The sequence below is a fragment of the Monodon monoceros genome, unplaced genomic scaffold (assembly GCF_005190385.1).
Source record: "Monodon monoceros isolate NGI ecotype Baffin Bay Population unplaced genomic scaffold, NGI_Narwhal_1 Super_Scaffold_12, whole genome shotgun sequence".
In the NCBI taxonomy this organism is placed as follows: domain Eukaryota; kingdom Metazoa; phylum Chordata; class Mammalia; order Artiodactyla; family Monodontidae; genus Monodon; species Monodon monoceros.
Genome location: NW_021703768.1, coordinates 88,076,291 through 88,094,946, shown reverse-complemented (window position 1 = coordinate 88,094,946; position 18,656 = coordinate 88,076,291). Strand labels below are relative to the sequence as shown.

General features: G+C 39.9%; 1 pseudogene; it reads left to right on the top strand.

The window, feature by feature from the left end:
* The window catches only part of LOC114892111, a 51,814-nt pseudogene extending 34,042 nt beyond the window's left edge, over window positions 1-17,772 (top strand).
* Window positions 17,773-18,656: the final 884 nt, after the last annotated feature.

Genomic DNA, 18,656 nt, shown 5'->3' with positions numbered 1-18,656 from the left:
CTCCAGAGCCCATGAGTTTACTACTTTGTTCCGTACCTCATAACTCTCTAAGTGTTTGGCAATTTTCAGCACTAGCTTTCTCTTAAATTCAGTTGTGCTTACTCATCTGCTTTGGGTGTGTTCTTAATGTTGTCATAAATGTAGTTCTATCCTTTCAACTAGAGGAGTATCCTTTGAACACAGGATCATTTAAAACTTTCTTTAGATTGCCCTTTCTCCTCAGAGCATCTAGTGTGAAGCTTTGCTCTGAGCCTTCCCTTGACAGATGATGGTCTAATTAGCCTGGAGGGTCTCTGACAACCATCCAAGAAGCGTCTACGTTGAAAAATGTCCCATTGTGGCAGAGATTAAAACTGGAACCAACAGTTTTTACGACAGGGTGAATAGAATGCCACTGAGAAAGCAAATTTACTATATTTCAACACAACTTTTTTGCTGTTGCATAAAGCCCAGCAAAAAGCTCTTTGATTCATCATAACTTACTGCTTCTGTAGCAAATAGTATATGTTGTTAATTAGAAACAAATTTGGCCTGTCATGTAAAATGCATTATAAAGAGTTTTGAGTGAATTTTACTTCAAAAGTTATTTTGTGGGGAAAAACCATAAAAGCATGTGAAATCGCTGATATGAAGAAAATGCATAAATGTAATGCAATTCGAGGTTCACTGTTTACAGTGCTCAAATAGTGCTTTCCAGGAGTTTAGATGAGAGTGGTCAGGGACCAGGCTCAGACAAGGAAGGAAGTCCTGTCCTCTCCCCAGTTCATCCTGAACAATCATCTTTCATCAGTAAATAAGCAGGTAGCAGAACAATCACCAAAAGGCCTATTTAAAAGACACTTAAAGAATTTTAACTCTCTTGGGTTTTTTATTATAAAATTTACAAAACAGATTTTTTTAAATTTAATAAACCTTATATTTTAGAGAAGTTTAAAGTTTACAGGAACAGTGAGCAGAAAGTACAGTTCCCTTCTACGCCCTCTCTGCCCACACATCTCCACTCCACCCCCCCAGCTTCCCTTATTATCAACATCTTGCATTAATGTGATATATATGATACACTGATGAGTCAATATTGATACATTATTGTTAACTAAACCATAGATTACATTACTGTTCATTCTTTGTACATTCCACGGGGTTTTGATAAATACATAGTGATATGTATCCACCATTACAGTATCATCCAAACAGATTTTAAGCTAACTAAGTATAAAAGGAGACTGGAAGATACCATTTTGAAACATCTAACTGTGGCTGAAACGAGTTAAATGAACCAAAACTCAACCCAAAACTTAGTGAACTTATTCTTTATAGTTCCTACCTGTCAGAAAAGCAGTATAGTAAAAATTAAGTAGTCTTGTCTTTGAAAGCTGTAGTTATTTTGATAAACAGTGCTGTCAAAAACAGCAAATGCGAACACCACATACTCTAGCCTATTCTCTTTCGTGTACTGTTCTCAAAGTTTGGTGTGAATACTTCATAGTTAAAGTATGTCTTCCCTTGAGGCTCACAAAGCCATTTAATTTCTGTTCTGGCATCTGGCCTGTTGTGTTTATGAGGTTCTATTGAGAAATGGAATTGATGATTTCTTCCATAACCACAAAGAAAAAATTGAGAGTTACTGATTTCCAACCACTATTATAACCTTTCATGTTTTTCTGGAAAAACGTTTTCTCTCCAAAATGGAAAAAAAAAAAAAAAAAAAAGGATTTCCTATTAAATGTGTAACTGGTTGGTATCATCCTATTCTTCAAGATGTTGAAAATTCTCCTCAGACTTGGCCAGAGGAAGGCTGGAATTCCCCATATGTAGTTTGGAATCTACCAGATGTTGCTGCCTGGCCTGATAGATCTCTATTTGTTCCTGCTTGTCACGGCATTATTGTCAAGAAGAGTGGATTTCACATCTAGGGTTGACCCCGCCTGCCCCCCACAGCAACTTTCTTGTCAGTATACACTCACTGCTCTTGCCTCAAAGACCTCCCTCCCCAATCCCCACAGTCCCCTGAGGACTTACATGAAGTCAGGGGTGATGCTTTATCCAATATCTTCCCCTTTGTGTGAAGTGCCATTTTAAGACTTTCCTGGAAAATCAAAATCCAAGTTGTGAGGTACAACATTTCCTCTAGAGCAATGGTTCTTAATCGGGGGCAAATGTGGCCCCCAGCAGACATTTGGCAATGTCTGGAAATACTTTTTGGTTGTTACAAGCTGGGGAGGGTACTGTTGGCATCTCGTAGATAGAGGTCAGAGGTGCTGCTAAACAGCCCACAGTGCACAGGACATCCCCGCCCCCCCCAAATCAAATGATTATCAGACTCAAAATGTCAGTTATATATACTGAAGTTGAGAAACCCTGCCCTAGCATTTTCATCAGTTGACCATTTTTGTCATCCCATGTTGAAATACTTTGCATTTCAAAATATTGCATGTGTTGAAGTATTAAAGCATTACACTCTGATTGTTTTAAAAAGATAATGTCCAGTAATAGAGGAAAATAATGTGTTTTCCTATCACCTTGCTCAAGAATAAAGCTACAGTATTTGCAAAGTAGATAACCTTAGTTGTCACTCAAAATGTAAACTGTCATAAGGGATAAGAGATTAACTGATTTCACTGCTAACTTTTATAGTGTTTTTATTTTCCCCTCTAACTACCTCCTCAATATCTTCGCTGACAAAGATGTTTTAAAATGGAAGACAATGAGACGCTTTTTGTTTATGAAAAATGAAGTGTTCAGGCACAAAACGCACAGTGGACCTCTTATAGAAGGTTTAAAATCTCCTTTCGTTCAAAGATTTTCTTAAGTGGCTATTTGCCACTTAATAGGAATTTCTGTTGTTGCTGCTGTCATTTTTATGCATAAACACCAGGATCTGTAGATTTCCGGGATATCCTTTAGCATTTCACATCCCTTGATGTTGGGTTGCCTCAGATGATTTTTCCATATTAAAATCATGTTTAAAATTATGTAGAAATTTGTCTGAGCATACACTAGAAAAGCCATTGCACACTGGCAACCAGAAAACCAGATGCTACTCACAGATGAGTTTTGTTTATCCAGGATGAAATTTAAATGTTTTAAAATTAGTCATCAATATTCTAAAAAATAGTAGACTGTTCATAAGAATCTAGATATCTTTTTTTTTTTTTCTGGAAAATTGGAAAGATCTAGCATTTGGGGCCAGCATTCCTTCATGGCAACAGTTCACTGAGAAAGGACAGCAGCTAGACCCTTTATCCAGGGCAGGTGCCTGCCAGCTTGCTCTAGTTGCCACCCAGCCTGCTTCATTCACTTACCTTGTCTTCCGCCCCCTGTGGTCATTTGAATTTGCAACTGCTGCCCCTTATGGGACAATTAAGTTCTGTAACTGAAAATGTCAGTAGTTAGTTTATGATCCAAAAATTGGTTCATAAACTAATTTAACAGCTCATATCGAAGTCAGATGCAGAGCTGAGGCAGCTTAGGAGGGTGGTAGGGAACATGATGAAAACAGAGAGCCTGACTGAATGGAAGGGGAGGGTCATGAAAAGAATCACGCTTTAATGTGAGAACAGATTCAGGGGATCCAGTCTGTTGTCTAGTATTAGCTCCGCAGAGAAATCTTCTGAATTCTGGTGAGAAGAGAGCAGGCCAGGTAGTAAACATGAAGAAAAATCAATGACATTCGTGACAATGTCAGAGACTCTCTGCCATTGACATGGCCTGTATATCATCTTTGCCCCAAGTGATAGTTCCTAGTCCTGGCCTGTGTTCCTGGGGAATCACCAGAATTAGACACGGAATCCAGGAAGAGCTCCATGAGGCGAGAGTCAGCCCAAGATAGGGGGTGGAGGGAATTACAATGCACTGCAATCAGGGTATAAGGCAAAGGTGGAGCAAAAAGCAAACCCAGTACCAAAGCATAAGAAGTTTGAGATACAGGAATTAGGATACTAAGTTTAGAGCCTAAGCCAGATGCAGAAAGATGCAGATGCCAGTTTCTGGCCTTCGCATTCCTTTTTGGGAAGTCTGATTTGGGTGAATCTGGAAAGCCCATGGTTTCCGTTTTCTATCTGTAGTAGTCTGAGGTCCACACTTTGGTGACAATATCTGATTCCCTCATCAGTTGCAGTGATTTCCTTTTGAATGTTGTGCTTGATAGACCATATTTCTACTTATCCAAGTTATCCATAGCTCTAGTTTTCCTGGAGAAAAGCCAGGGGTGGTCTGGCTCCACAGAGCTTCAGGCTACTTCCCTCTCTCCCGGCTCTCAAACAGGACAAACAAGATAAAATCTTTAAGCTGCAGCCTCCTCCTGAGCTCTCCACATGTGGAGATGAAGAGGAAAACTCTCAGGGATGTCGGATGGGGGGAGAGTGAGGGAATGGACTGTTTGGAGTGTTTAAGCCTTATCTGATGAAAGAGAAAGAAGAAAGGACTGGAAAGAAAGACATCTGAGGAAGGAAGAGAGTGAAAGAACATTAACATTGTTGCTGGAAGGAATCCCAGGTAAATACTACGCTAGGCTAGGTTTTCCCTGTTTGATATGTGTAGAGGGACCATATAATTTACCATCCAAACCTGAGCTCCTTTAAGAGAGAAAGAGGAGCTGTTAGTAATTTTTCCAAGATGCCAGCATGACCTGGGACTGGCCCAGCCAGCCAAGGCATCAGGTCTCAATAGTTAGGGATAGAGTAAGGAATCTCCCTTCAGATTCACACCTGGGCTATTGACTAAATCGTAGAGGCCTGGAGGCCTTCACTGTAACCTATGGTATTATGATGTCGAAAGTGAAGACTCAGACTTGAACTTGGTCAGGATGAAAGGGAGAGTGCTTCTCTTCTCTTAACGAAGTGTCAGAATGACCCAGGGACTTGAAAAAATTACAGAGGCCCAGGAATTCAATTTTAATTATTCTGGATTGGGCCTAAACAAGATTTTGATGATTCTATTGTGCACCTCACCTGGAATTCTATGGTTTCTCTCAGGTTTCTAGGCAACATACCCTGGTCTTCCCTTCCCCCAGGATTGCCCTGTGCTGAAGAGACAGTGGGATGGCCCTGCAACTAGGGAACCTGGGGCAGGAGGAGGTGGGAGAGGCAGTAAAGTGACCTGTGTATTTAAACTGAGAATGTGTATTTCTTGTCAAGGACAATTGAATATCAAAAAATAAAACAAACAAAACAGCTGAAAAAAACCACTAAACCAGGTCTGTTCTAGCTCTTGGCGTCACAAACAGGAAGGTTGAAGGGTCGTGCTTGGAGCGGTACTTGTCACTTTCTCCAACCATACAGATGCGTTTATTCAGTCAGTTGCCGCATACCTAGTCTGTGTTTGGAGATACCAACATCGAATCTCCCTTCAGACCCCAGAGATTTTTTCATTCAGCCCGTATTTCTGGAGCATCTTCTGGGTGAGGGTGCTAGAGACCACCATAGTTGCCGCTGTGCTGCACAGGGCTTGGGACAAACTTCACTTTCCAGACTGAGTTACTGAAGTAGCACCAGGAACCCAGAGAGAGCTGGGCTGCTTTGAACTGTTAAAAGATAAACCGAGGCAGAATAAAAATTTTAAGTTTGAGCAAAAATTGGTTTGCATCAGGCAGCACCAAACCAGAAGTGGTGGGAACACTGGACCACAGGAGCTCAGGAAAGACTTATATAGAGAAAGTGTGGAAGCAAAGAAAGGAAATTATTTGACTGGCTGTGGTTTAAAGCCAAGTAGGCTGTTTGTGATTGGCTGTCCTTAGCATTTTCATTCCTAACCTGGAGGCATTTACAAGCTCAGATTTAGGTTTGCCTATAGGCTGGCACAGCATTAGAGCCCCTTCAGTCTAACAGCTTCAGCCTCGTTGTTTAATTAATTTAACCCAGCTGCTCTCACCAGCGTCAATGGTTACAAAGCAGGTAGAAACACCAGTTGGATAGGGAAGAATTAATGAAAAGCATTTTAAATCCTCATTGCAGCCTCTCAGAAAATCACCAAAGGATTATATAACCCTCGGCAAGTCTTGGGATCTTCTTGCCTCTGCTCATTCTGCCTTTATTTCTCTTCTCTCTCAGAATCTCATCCCTTATCAATAGCTCAGTATTTCAGTTTCATCTCAAATCTCAATATCTTGCACGGCTCGCCATGGTAACTGTTCTCTGTTTTCTCTCTCTCTCTCTCTCTCTCTCTCTCTCTCTCCACTCCCCCAAACTCGGCTTCCCAACTCTGGCTCCTGTAAGCTTTTCCTTTTCTCTCCTCTTCCTTCAGGGATCGATCGGTTTCTGGGGCCAGGGCTTGGTTTCCTTTAAGATGTAAATCCAGCAGCTCAGCTCAGTTCTAATCAGCACGACAAAGGCCAGGAGCTGCCAGAGCTGCGGGCTCCTTCCTCTTAGAGCTTGGTGGGGGGAGGTGGTGGTGGAAGGGGGTGGGCGAGAGCCGTGATTGCTCCAAAATGAAGGGTTTGCTCTGCATATTTGAATGCAAATGGTTTGCATACACGGATATAAAAGCATGACTACATAGGCAGCCTGAAATATTGTAGGAGGATTCAGGAATGATTTTGCGTGAGAATGATATGTATGATATAGAAATATATGCCAGCTGAGTGCTTCTAAATTGATTTTTGTTACTGAACAACTTTGCAGTATATAAGTCAATGAAATTTTTGCCAGAGGAGCTAAAAATGCCTTTCGATATCGCCTTGCTCTTAATTTTCACAAGAACAAAACAGAAATTATGCTAATAAGGGTCAGATGTGGAGAGGTATGTACAAACTCTGAAAGATAATTAGAACATTGTATCTTTTATGTCCATGAGAACAATATAAAATACAAAACAAAAAAGTTTGCAAAATTTTTTCTTGTTTGTAATTCTCATTAGACTGAGTACTCCTGGATAGACGGGATTGTTTTGTGCAGCATTGTAACTGTAGCCACTAGTATGGTGCCTAAAATATGAGAGGTGATCATGAAACAAATAAGTATTACAAGCTGGCATTTGCCAAGTAACTGGCATTGTGCTATAAGTACAGTAGCTCAGTCTCCCAGATATTTTTGTCATTGGTGTTATGTGGAGAAATGACTGTTCCACTATGTGATCTTTTAAGGCTTATATCTTTTAGATCTTGAAGATTCTTTTTATTTTCCTTCCTTCCCCCTTCCCACCCTCCTTTCCAATCTTTCCTCCTTTCTTACTGTATTTAAATATTTAGATAAGCGCCGCCCAATAGAAACATAATTGTAGCCACAAATGTGAGCAACAAAATTTAAAATTTCCCCATACCCGTATATCTAAAAAGGTAAAAAGAAACAGAAAAAAATTCATTTAAATAATATATTTTATGTAACCTAGTATATACAAAATATCATCATTTCAACATGTGATCAATATCAAAAAAAATCGTAAAGAGATACTTTGCAGTCTTTTTTTAAAACATGAGTTTTCAAAATCTGGAGTATATTTAACATATTCAGTATATCTCAATTTAAAATTGTCACATTTCAAGTGCTCAAGAACCATGTGTATAGCTGTCATATGGACAACACAGTTATAGACAATCTGAGTTAGAGATCAAAATTGCTAGCCTGAATAATCCATCCTTTCTTTACTTACATCCAAAATGACCCATTTATTTATACACTGATATCTTGTAAGTATGCACAGCACTCAATACACATTGGTAGAATGAGTGAATGATAGTTGACATTATGATTTATTTTAGTCGGGTAAGATAAAGAACTTGAGGGGGAGGGCTTAACATTAATACTACCTACAGTATTGAACATGTGTTGAATCCCTGACATTAGACCAGATACTTGATAAACATTATCTCCTGTACTACTCACAGCATATTTTATGAGATTGATATGATTAGACTCACTTTTACAAAGCAATTGAAGCTTAGCAATGTTAAGTAAGTTGCTCAGGGTTAGAATCACAGTAAATTGCTGAACGAGATTTGAAGCTATGTTTGGTCTGATTCCAGACTGAACCCTTCACCACAGCTTACTGCCTTTGTAAGATAAGACCATCAGGATAAAGAAATAGCACAGAGCGGATGTATTCATTCTATCAAGTTAAAAAAAAAAAGGCCGTTGCCTACTGGAGTTGCTGAATTTTTCTTTCTCATTTTAATAGAAAGAATAATTTAGTAGGAAGTAGCCACCACTATTATTCAACATACTTTTGGAAGTTTTAGCCATGCAATCAGAGAAGAAAAAGAATTAAAAGGAATCCAAATTGGAAAAGGAGAAGTAAAACTGTCACTGTTTGCAGAGGACATGATACTATATGTAGAGAATCCTAAAAATGCTACCAGAAAACTACTAGAACTAATCAATGAATTTGGTAAAGTAGCAGAATACAAAATTAATGCACAGAAATCTCTTGCATTCCTATGCACTAATGATGTAAAATCTGAAAGAGAAATTAAGGAAACACTTCCATTTACCATTGCAACAAACAGAATAAAATACCTAGGAATAAACCTACCTAAGGAGACAAAAGACCTGTATGCAGAAAACTATAAGACACTGATGAAAGAAATTAAAGATGATACAAACAGATGGAGAGATATACCATGTTCTTGGATTGGAAGAATCAACATTGTGAAAATGACTATACTACCCAAAGCAACCTACAGATTCAATGCAATCCCTGTCAAACTGCCAATGGCATTTTTCACAGAAGTAGAACAAAAAATTTCACAACTTGTATGGAAACACAAAAGACCCTGAATAGCCAAAGCAATCTTGAGAAAGAAAAACAGAGCTGGAGGAATCATGCTCCTGGACTTCAGACTATACTACAAAGCTACAGTAATCAAGACAGTATGGTACTGGCACAAAAACAGAAATATAGATCAATGGAACAGGATAGGAAGCCCAGAGGTAAACCCTACACATATGGTCACCTTATGTTTGATAAAGGAGGCAAGAATATACAATGGAGAAAAGATAGCCTCTTCAATAAGTGGTGCTGGGAAAGCTGCACAGCTACATGTAAAAGAATGAAATTAGAACACTTCCTAACACCATACACAAAAATAAACTCAAAATGTATTAAAGACCTAAATGTAAGGCCAGACACTATAAAACTCTTAGAGGAAAACATAGGCAGAACACTCTGTGACATAAATCACAGCAAGATCCTTTTTGACCCACCTCCTAGAGAAATGGAAATAAAAACAAAAATAAACAAATAGAACCTAATGAAACTTAAAAGCTTTTGCACAGCAAAGGAAACCATAAACAAGATGAAACGACAGCCCTCAGAATGGGAGAAAATATTTACAAATGAAGCAACTGACAAAGGATTAATCTCCAAAATATACAAGCAGCTCATGCAGCTCAATATAAAAAAAAAACACAACCCAATCCAAAGATGCGCAGAAGACCTAAATAGACATTTCTCCAAAGAAGATATACAGATTGCCAACAAACACATGAAAGGATGCTCACCATCACTAATCATTAGAGAATTGCAAATCAAAATGACAGTGGGATATCACCTCACACTGGTCAGAATGGCCATCACCAAAAAATCTACAAGCAATAAATGCTGGAGAGGGTGTGGAGAAAAGGGAACCCTCTTACACTGTTGGTGAGAATGTAAATTAATACAGCCACTATGGAGAACAGTATGGAGGTTCCTTAAAAAACTACAAATAGAACTACCATATGACCCAGCAATCCCACCACTGGGCATATACCCTGAGAAAACCATAATTCAAAAAGAGACATGTACCACAATGTTCATTGCAGCGCTATTTACAATAGCCAGGACATGGAAGCAACCTAAGTGTCCATCGACAGATAAATGGATAAAGAAGATGTGGCACATATATACAATGGAATATTACTCAGCCATAAAAAGAAACGAATTTGAGTTATTTGTAGTGAGGTGGATGGACCCAGAGTCTGTCATACAGAGTGAAGTAAGTCAGAAATAGAAAAACAAATACCATATGCTAACACATATATATGGAATCTAAAAACAAAATGGTTCTGATGAACCTAGGGTCAGGACCAGAATAAAGACACAGATGTAGAGAATGGTTTGAGGAGATGGGGGCTGGGGGGGGAAGGGTAAGCTGGGACAACGTGAGAGAGTGGCATGGACATATATACACAGTCAAATGTAAAACACATAGCTAGTGGGAAGCAACTGTATAGCACAGGAAGATCAGCTCAGTGCTTTGTGACCACCTAGAGGGGTGGGATAGGGAGGGTGGGAGGAGACGCAAGAGGGAGGGGATATGGGGATGTATGTATACATATAGCTGCTTCACTTTGTTATAGAGCAGAAACTAACACAATATTGTAAAGCAATTATACTCCAATAAAGATGTGAATTTAAAAAAAATGAAAAAGAAAAAAATAAAAAAGCATTCCTCAACAACAAAAAAGAGTAGCAAATATTCTTTCCTTTTCACAAGTTTTATAATTTATTTCCAGAATGTTTATTGGAAAACATTCTAAATGTTTATTTAGAAAATTATTTTATGTTTCTTTAAAAAAAGAGAATGTAACTTATATTTTATGGCTTTAAACCATAGTGATTAAATAGTTTCACCAGGACAGTAGGTGAACCAAGAAGTCACCATTTTACATTCCTTTTCTGAACCTCCTCTAATTACCAAAAAATGTCCTCTTGAGATAGAGGTTAAAATTAGGATGCTAAATTAGGTAAGTCTCTTCCTTACCTATTCTGTAGGGTAGGTTGCCTGTTGAAAGCAGAAAATAATGCATTGCTGTGCATATGTAATTGTACAGATAATTGCCTCTATCATTTAAAAATATCATTTGCAAAAATGGCATCTATGATTAATTATGTACATTTATCATTGAGTCGACTGGGGTACATTATAAAATCCTTTCCCTAAGCTCATGCATCTTTCCTCTCTTCTTATTTCTTTCAATGTAAGTTGTTTAGTAATTCAAAATTTTTATTACCCCTTAAGCCATAATTCATCTACACAGGAACCAGCAACTAATTTGCCCTCTGGCTGTAGAGGGGTTGCTTTTTGACTTGTGGTATCAAGGAACAAGGGTGATGACGTTTAAACTCTCCCCTCACATAATAATGCTTCTGAAACTGAAATCCTGGGATAGGGATCGTTTATTGATATGTAAGTATCTCCATTACCATTTCCTTAACCGCAAACTGAACGTCGTTGGGCTTCAATGTCAAATGGTACCAAGGAAAGAAAAAAATTAATAAAAAACATAAAAGTGTATAGTAATTCTGAAATCCTGACATGTACAACTTACCTAATGTGAATATAATGTAATTAATGATAGTAGCAACTAACCAAGAACAGACTTTGTCCTTAACATAAGTCCTCCTTCTGGTCTCCCAGCTTCTCTGCTCTGCCCTGGATTCTCAGAATATCCAGACTGAGCCTCTGAAACGTCAGTCTGACCATCAGCTCTAAACACTTTACTCTTCCCATCTCACTCAAAGTAAGAGTCACAGTGGAAGTAAAAGTCGCAATCTTTACAAAGGCCTGTGATGCCTGGAAGATCTGGCCCCTATTACCTCCTAGGACTTTATCTCCTTCTGCTGGTCCCTTCATTCAACTCTCCCCAGCCAGGGTGGCATCCCCCAATACTCTGGACACTTTCCCCACTCAGACCCCTGTGCTTGCTATTCCTTCTGCCTGGATTGCTTTTCCCTGTATTCATGTGGCTGCTCCCTTACCTCCCTAACTTGGCATGTATCACTCTTCAGTGTACCATATGTTTTTATCTGTTAGTCTTATTTGTTAATTTCTCTCTCCACTAGGAAGGAAACACCATAGGGCAGGGATTTTAATGTGTTTGGTTCACTGATGAATTCTCAGCTCTTAGAAAAGTACTGGACACAGAGTAGGTGCTCAATAAGTGTTTGTTGATTGAACAAATAATTGTGTACTGTATTTTAATTTGTTAGATCTGGTGGCTCTCTCCCCAGCATAGGCAAGATGGTTGCTGGCAGTCCCAAACCTATATCCACATAACTCAAAATCCCCAGAGAATTTGGCTTCAATCCTGGCTTCATTCACAAATCTCAGTGAGGCCCTGACCAGCCTGATTGACCCTGTGGTGATAAGGGTGCGGTGGTATGGTAGTGTGCTATGTCATGGCAATGGATAGCGTCACCGGAAGAGAGAAGGAGAGATTCTCTGAAGAAAGGATTTTAGGCAGGCAGGCAGCATTATTACGCTTTAGGACCCAACACTTTTATGGTAAATTGCTTTCTTGTCTGTCGCTTGATAGACTGTAATACTCTGTGAGGGCAGGACCAGCTCTGTCTTACTTACTACTATATCCTCAAGGCATAGCACATATTAGATGCTCAATAAATTTATGAATGAATGAAAAAATAAATGAATGGCAAGCTACTCGCAGTGGAGGGTGGGGGGGGTGGGGAGGGTGTGCAAATGTTTGGAGGCCTCACAACAAAGGAGGACATTAGATGAGTTAAATGTTTCAGGTATTATGCTGAGACTCTTGGGTGGAGATGTTTACAATTTGGATTTACCTGTCAAGCTGACCAGGCACCCTTTCCTGGGACTACTACTTCAGGAATTAGAACTGCATTTGCCTCAGTTCCTTTCATTTTCTTTGCTCCATAGTTGACTGGCTCCATTTGAGGTTGCCACCTTCCTTCTTTAGAAATGGAGAGACCCTCCTTTAGGTCTGGCTCTAGGTTGCAAGTACTTCCTTAAGGCTGTTTTTGTACATCTCTGCTGGGATTCATTGTGCAGAACTTCTCTGGTTAAACTTTCTGAGGGAGAAAGTTTTGTATAGCCCTGAGATCTGGTTCCTCACAGAAAACACAAGGGAAAACACAGCGTAAAGTACTAGTACACTATTTTCCCTCCCTCACTGAATATATATTAATAGAGTGTCTACTGTGTGCTGTGTACAGTGCTAAGCTCTGGAGAGGTGATGGGGAGGAACTGAACTAGAAGGGGAAACGGAGGAGATGCCACACACGTATACAATTTCAATCAGGGGACCAGTGTTGATAGTATGAAGGGAACTCGGTGCCATGTGGTTAGAGGAGTCCTGCTCTATTCTATGGAGTCAGAAGAGACTTCCCCTAGAAAATGGCATCTGAGCTGAGACTTGAAGGATGAATATGAGTCAAACAGGTGGGACTCTAAATGTTTCGGGCAGAGGGGGCACCTGGAGACAGGGAGATGCATGGCTTCTTTGAGGACATGAGAGGAAGTCATTGTGGCTGGAGTTAGTGAGTGTGGGGAGGGTCCTGTAAGGTGAGGTCAGAGAGGAAGGCAAGGATCAGCTCATGCAGGGGTTGGTAGCCATGTTAAGAATTTTATCTTTATTTTGACAGGTATGGGAAGCCATTAACTGGTAGAGCGTGACGGTTCCCTCTGGAACAGATCACTCCAGCTGCAGAATGCAGTAAATATCGGATGGAGGTAAGAGTGGGTGGCTGAGATTGGTTCGGAGGCAACTTGATATAGAAATGAGAAATCGAGAAATGAAGTGTTACATCCCTTGACGGAATACTGAGTCCACTGCTTTATCAAGTCTGTTAGCGAGAAGTTCTCATTTTGGGAACTGATGGGGGTCTTTATCCCGATCCACAAAGAAAATATAATTAGAGCTATGAATATGAACGTGATTGTTAAAGATCATGTCAGTAAAGAAAGAAAAGAGGGCTAAAGAAAAACACCTATATTTAAGGGCTGGGCATTCATACCACAAATATGTATTGTGTTCACTATGTGCCTGGCACCGGGCTGTGAGTCATAGTCAAGCAGGCAGAAGAAATTAGTTGGAGACAAAAGACGAGAACTCTGAAAATGTGGAGTAACAAACATCAAAGAGTAAGAAAGTCTCGAGAAGAAAGTGTGGCCAGTGGTTCAGTTGCTGCAGAGGCAGAAAGTGAGATGAATGCTGACAACTTTGAGTCTGGATTAGACTCCACCCTACGTGGCACAGATTAGAAACTCAGGTTAATAAACAGACTTAGGGGGATTGCATATAAGGAACTTGACCAAACTTTCTCCCATTTTAGAACTTTAAATTATAGGCAGAGAAGACTTGATATGTGACATTTCACTTTATATCTCACTTCCTTGAAACCCATCTATTCCACCTATGGAAAGAGGGCTGTACATCCCCAGTCCTGCCATGGCTGTCAGACAAGAGCAGAGATGTTGTAATTTGAGGCTGACAGCAAGATGACCCCTACAGGGTCACTACAGTTTCTGTCTTGTGCCAGATCCTCCTGCTGAAAGATGGAGGTGCCATGACGTTAAATCAATGTAGTGAGTGATGTGGAGATTTGAGATGAAGCTAAACATAGCTTCCTTTGATTTTACCTTTTCATTTTTTTCTGGCTGGACGCCACTTTAGAAGAAGAATCACCTCTGGATAAATTATCTCTTCAGGCTTGCTATTCTAAGCAAATGACATTATGCTAAGAGGATCAGAAGGGCCTGAATGTTAATTGTGTTCATTTAGGGTTCCATGTAAAGTTTTTATTGAAGAAAAAAGACTCCCTATGAAATTTATGAAGTAGCAGAAACAAACACTCCTATTAGAAATATTCTGAAAACCATGTCACCAATTACAGATTTATATACTTATTTATTTTAAAGTTTCAGTTTTTTTTTTAAATAAATAAATTTATTTATTTTGGGCTGCTTTGGGTCTTCATTGCTGCGTGTGGGCTATCTCTAGTTGTGGCGAGCAGGGGCTACTCTTAGTTGTGGTGCATGGGTTTCTCATTGCTGTGGCTTCTCTTGTTGTGGAGCATGGGCTCTAGGCGCACAGGCTTCAGTAGTTGTGGCGTGCGGCTTCAGTAGTTGTGGCTCACGGGCTCTAGAGCACAGGCTCAGTAGTTGTGGTGCATGGGCTTAGTTGCTCCGTGGCATGTGGGATCTCCCCAGACCAGGGCTCGAACCCGTGTCCCCTACATTGGCAGTCGGATTCTTAACCCCTGTGCCACCAGGGAAGTTCCCCAATTACAGATTTAGCACCACGTAACTCAGTAATGGGAATCAAAGTTATGAAAGAATAACATTAATTTGAGGTGAATAATATCCAAAATTTTATTTCCAATAATTTAAGAAATGGATGAATCTGTTGTGTATTGCTATATAACAAACCACCCCAAAATTTAGTTGTTCAAAACAAGGACCATTTATTGAGGACAGGATTCTTTGGGTGGGCAGTTTAGGCTGAGCTCAGCTGTGAAGCTCTTCTAGTCTCAGCTGGAAATTTCTCATGTATCTGCTGGTCGCTGCCAGTCAGCTGGTTAGCTCTGCATCTGGGGATTGCCTGGGACAATGGGGGTGAATGAGCTACGTGTCTCTCATCAACCAGAAGGCTAGCTTCGACTTGTCCATATGGCCACTGGGCAGGGTTCCTAGAGAAAGAGTGGAAACTTGAATGCCTCTTGAGGTGTGGCTCAGAATTGGCTCAACAGCCTTTCAGCCAGAGGATGTCCAAGGTCAGCTCAGATTCAAGGGGTGAAAAAATAGACTCTCTATTGATGCAAGGGGCTAACTGCAAAGTTAAACCATACGGGAGAAAAAATTTTGGCCATATTGCTATCTATCACAGATTCTGAATCATTTTTATCCTATTTGAATCACATATTGGTAGATAAAATGTATAGTATTTGAACAATACTTTTGGAAGGGGAAATGTCTTTATTTTTAGTTTTTGTTGGCAGTTTCAAACTAGGACCTCCCTCACAGCGACCAGTCAGGATGAGATTTTATTAACAGAATATTTTTTACTTCATTCTTGTTTCTGTAACTATAAAGAAAATCCTCATGTTTTCAGTGGCTGTTAGTCTAGGTGTGTGTGATATAACCAATCACAGACAAAGCAGGATTTCTTAGTGGCAAGGAACACTACCTAGCTGCTGGCCTGGAAATCCTTTATAAAAAGTTCAGAATTGCCATTGGGAAAAGGATATTTACTTGACAAATGGTGCTATTTCCATTTTTGTCTGCCCAATTTTAAATTTCCTCTTATTAAAATGGCAAATTCAGGCCCTGGAATAAATTGAACCAATGAAATACATAACTGGAAGATACACACTTCACCACTTCACTCTGTAATATGTAGACATCTTATGGATGCAAGGACATTTCATGGAAAGGGAGTTTTAAAATTACTTTGTATGCATATAGAGAAAACAAAACTTTTTGATGTCTTGGCTCAAACTGAATAGGATCTCACTTAATAGCCCATGTAATACTTTACGATGATTTATTATTATGCTAATATTATATTGTAATATTTATTAAGCATTGGAAGTGTGCAGAATACTAGCTAGTCCACATAAAAGATCCTGATGAATTTCAAGGAAAAGGGCTAAGAAAAGCACTCTCCTAATCCATAGGAATGGAGGGTAATTCAGAATCTAGATGAACCAATAAATCCTATTTAATTTAGTATACATTATATGCCCCCAAAAAGGTAGACTAATGGAAAATGAGAGTGATAATCTTTGATTAAAAGGTAGTCATTTTAACGGCACATTTTCCTTCCAGACTTGAGTTTAGAAAGAGTCATTTCAGTAACATATTTCTCATTTTAAGTTTTGGAGCGCTCGGCTGCTGCGCTCTCAAAGAGAGCGCTCTGAGGATGGCCTCAAACTCGTGAACCAAGAGGGGAAGGCATCTCACCATTACCACTTCACCCAGGAAGACCTGCACTTAGTTCTATATGGGGTCATCCCCAGCCCTCAGAACTCTGCCCACCTGCACCAGGCAATTTCGAGCCTCCTGGTCCCCACAGACAGCTCTGGGTCTGATTCTCTTCCTCAGACTCTGGATAACACCTCCCTTCAGCTACCAGAAGGTCTCTGCCTCAGACGGACGAAATTCGGTGAAGTGGCACATTTTGGTGTGTTCTTCAGTAGCCCTGTCACAAACAAAGGAGTCAGGTTCGGGCCCTTTCAGGGTAAAGTGGTCAACACCAGCTAAGTCAGGACGTATGGGGATAATTCCCTGATGTGGGACCTCTTTGAAGATGGTCATTTGAGCCACTTTATTGATGGAAAAGGAGGTGCAGGGAACTGGATGTCCTATGTCAACTGTGCTCGTTTCCCCATGGAGCAGAACTTAGTTGCCGTACAATGTCAAGGGCAGATCTTTTATGAAAGCTGCAGGGAGATCTACCAGAACCCAGAGCTCCTTGTTTGGTATGGAGATTGCTATGAGAAGTTTTTGGACATTCCCGTGAGCCTGCAGGTCATAAAGCAGTGGAACCAGGCATCTGGGCCCTCGGAAGAGTCTGCAGAAGGGTACAGGTGTGAAAGATGTGGAAAAGTATTTACCTACAAATATTACAGAGACAAGCATCTCAAGTACACCCCATGTGTGGACAAGGGTGACAGGAAATTTCCCTTTTCTTTATGCAAACGATCCTTTGAGAAGTGAGAACGGCTCCGGATCCATATCCTTCATGTTCATGAGAAGCATCGGCCTCACAAGTGTTCTGTGTATGGGAAATGTTTCTCTCAATCTTCCAACCTGAACAAACACATGAGAGTCCACTCTGGAGACAGACTCTACCACTGTGTGTATTGTACAAAGACGTTCACTGCCTCTAGTATACTCCTCACACATATCAGGAAGCACTCCAGGGAGAAGCCCTTCAAACGCAAGTACTGTGCCGAATCTTTTGCGTCCCATGCTGCCCACAACAGCCACGTCCGACGCTCACACAAGGAGGATGGCGCCGTTCCTGTTATATCTGTGGAAAAACCTTCCCAGATCAAGAAGCCTTCTACTCCCACATGAAGTTTCATGAAGACTGCTAGCCCTCAGAGAGTTTGAGGACAGTGCCTCTGTATTTCTGTCTTGATGTTTCTTGTTTATGGGTGTATCTTACAAACAAATGATAGTTAGATTGAGATGAGAAACAGAATGATGGAACTGACCAATTAGCAGAATTTACCAGATTTCTTGACTGTGGTTTTAACAGCTTTCACAGAAACATCTTTCACAATTTCTGACAAGAATGGAGTATTGCTGAATTCACCTAGAAATAATGAAAGCTGGCTGTTAATAGTGCTTAAAGGTCTGGAAACTCAACATCAACCCTGAAAGGGACTATATTTCATTTCAGGGACTGGGAGTAGAGTCTTTGATTAATTGCGATTAAAAAAAAGAGGCTTTTTCTCTACTATTTGCCCCGGGCCCGCAATTGTAATATGTCTGTGGCCATCATCCCCTGTTATATTTCTTAACAGAATAAATTCTTTAAAAATCCAAAAAAAAAAAAGTTTTGGCCAATAATCCTCTGCATTATTATCTGATGTTCTAAAATCACAAGTTGCAGTGGTTTCTATAGAGACCAGCTTTATAACTGTTATTCCAAACTACAAAATGAAATGCCTTTAAAAAGTTATACCCTAACTGTAACTTTATGACATCACAATAAAATTTACAATGTTGGCATAAGGTATTTGGAAGTCTCAGACTAGAGTTATAAATCTGCAGTAAGAGGACAATTTTCCTAAAAAATAAATAATATACTTTAAAAACCATCTCTACCATGGCCAAGAAAAATGGGAAAAAATTTGAGACAATTATTTAGATGACTACAAAAAAAAAAAATCCACACTCCAAAATATCCCCTGAGGCTTTTATGTAAAAAATATGCACATAATTTGAGGAAAGAGTTTCTTAGTTTGCCGTAATT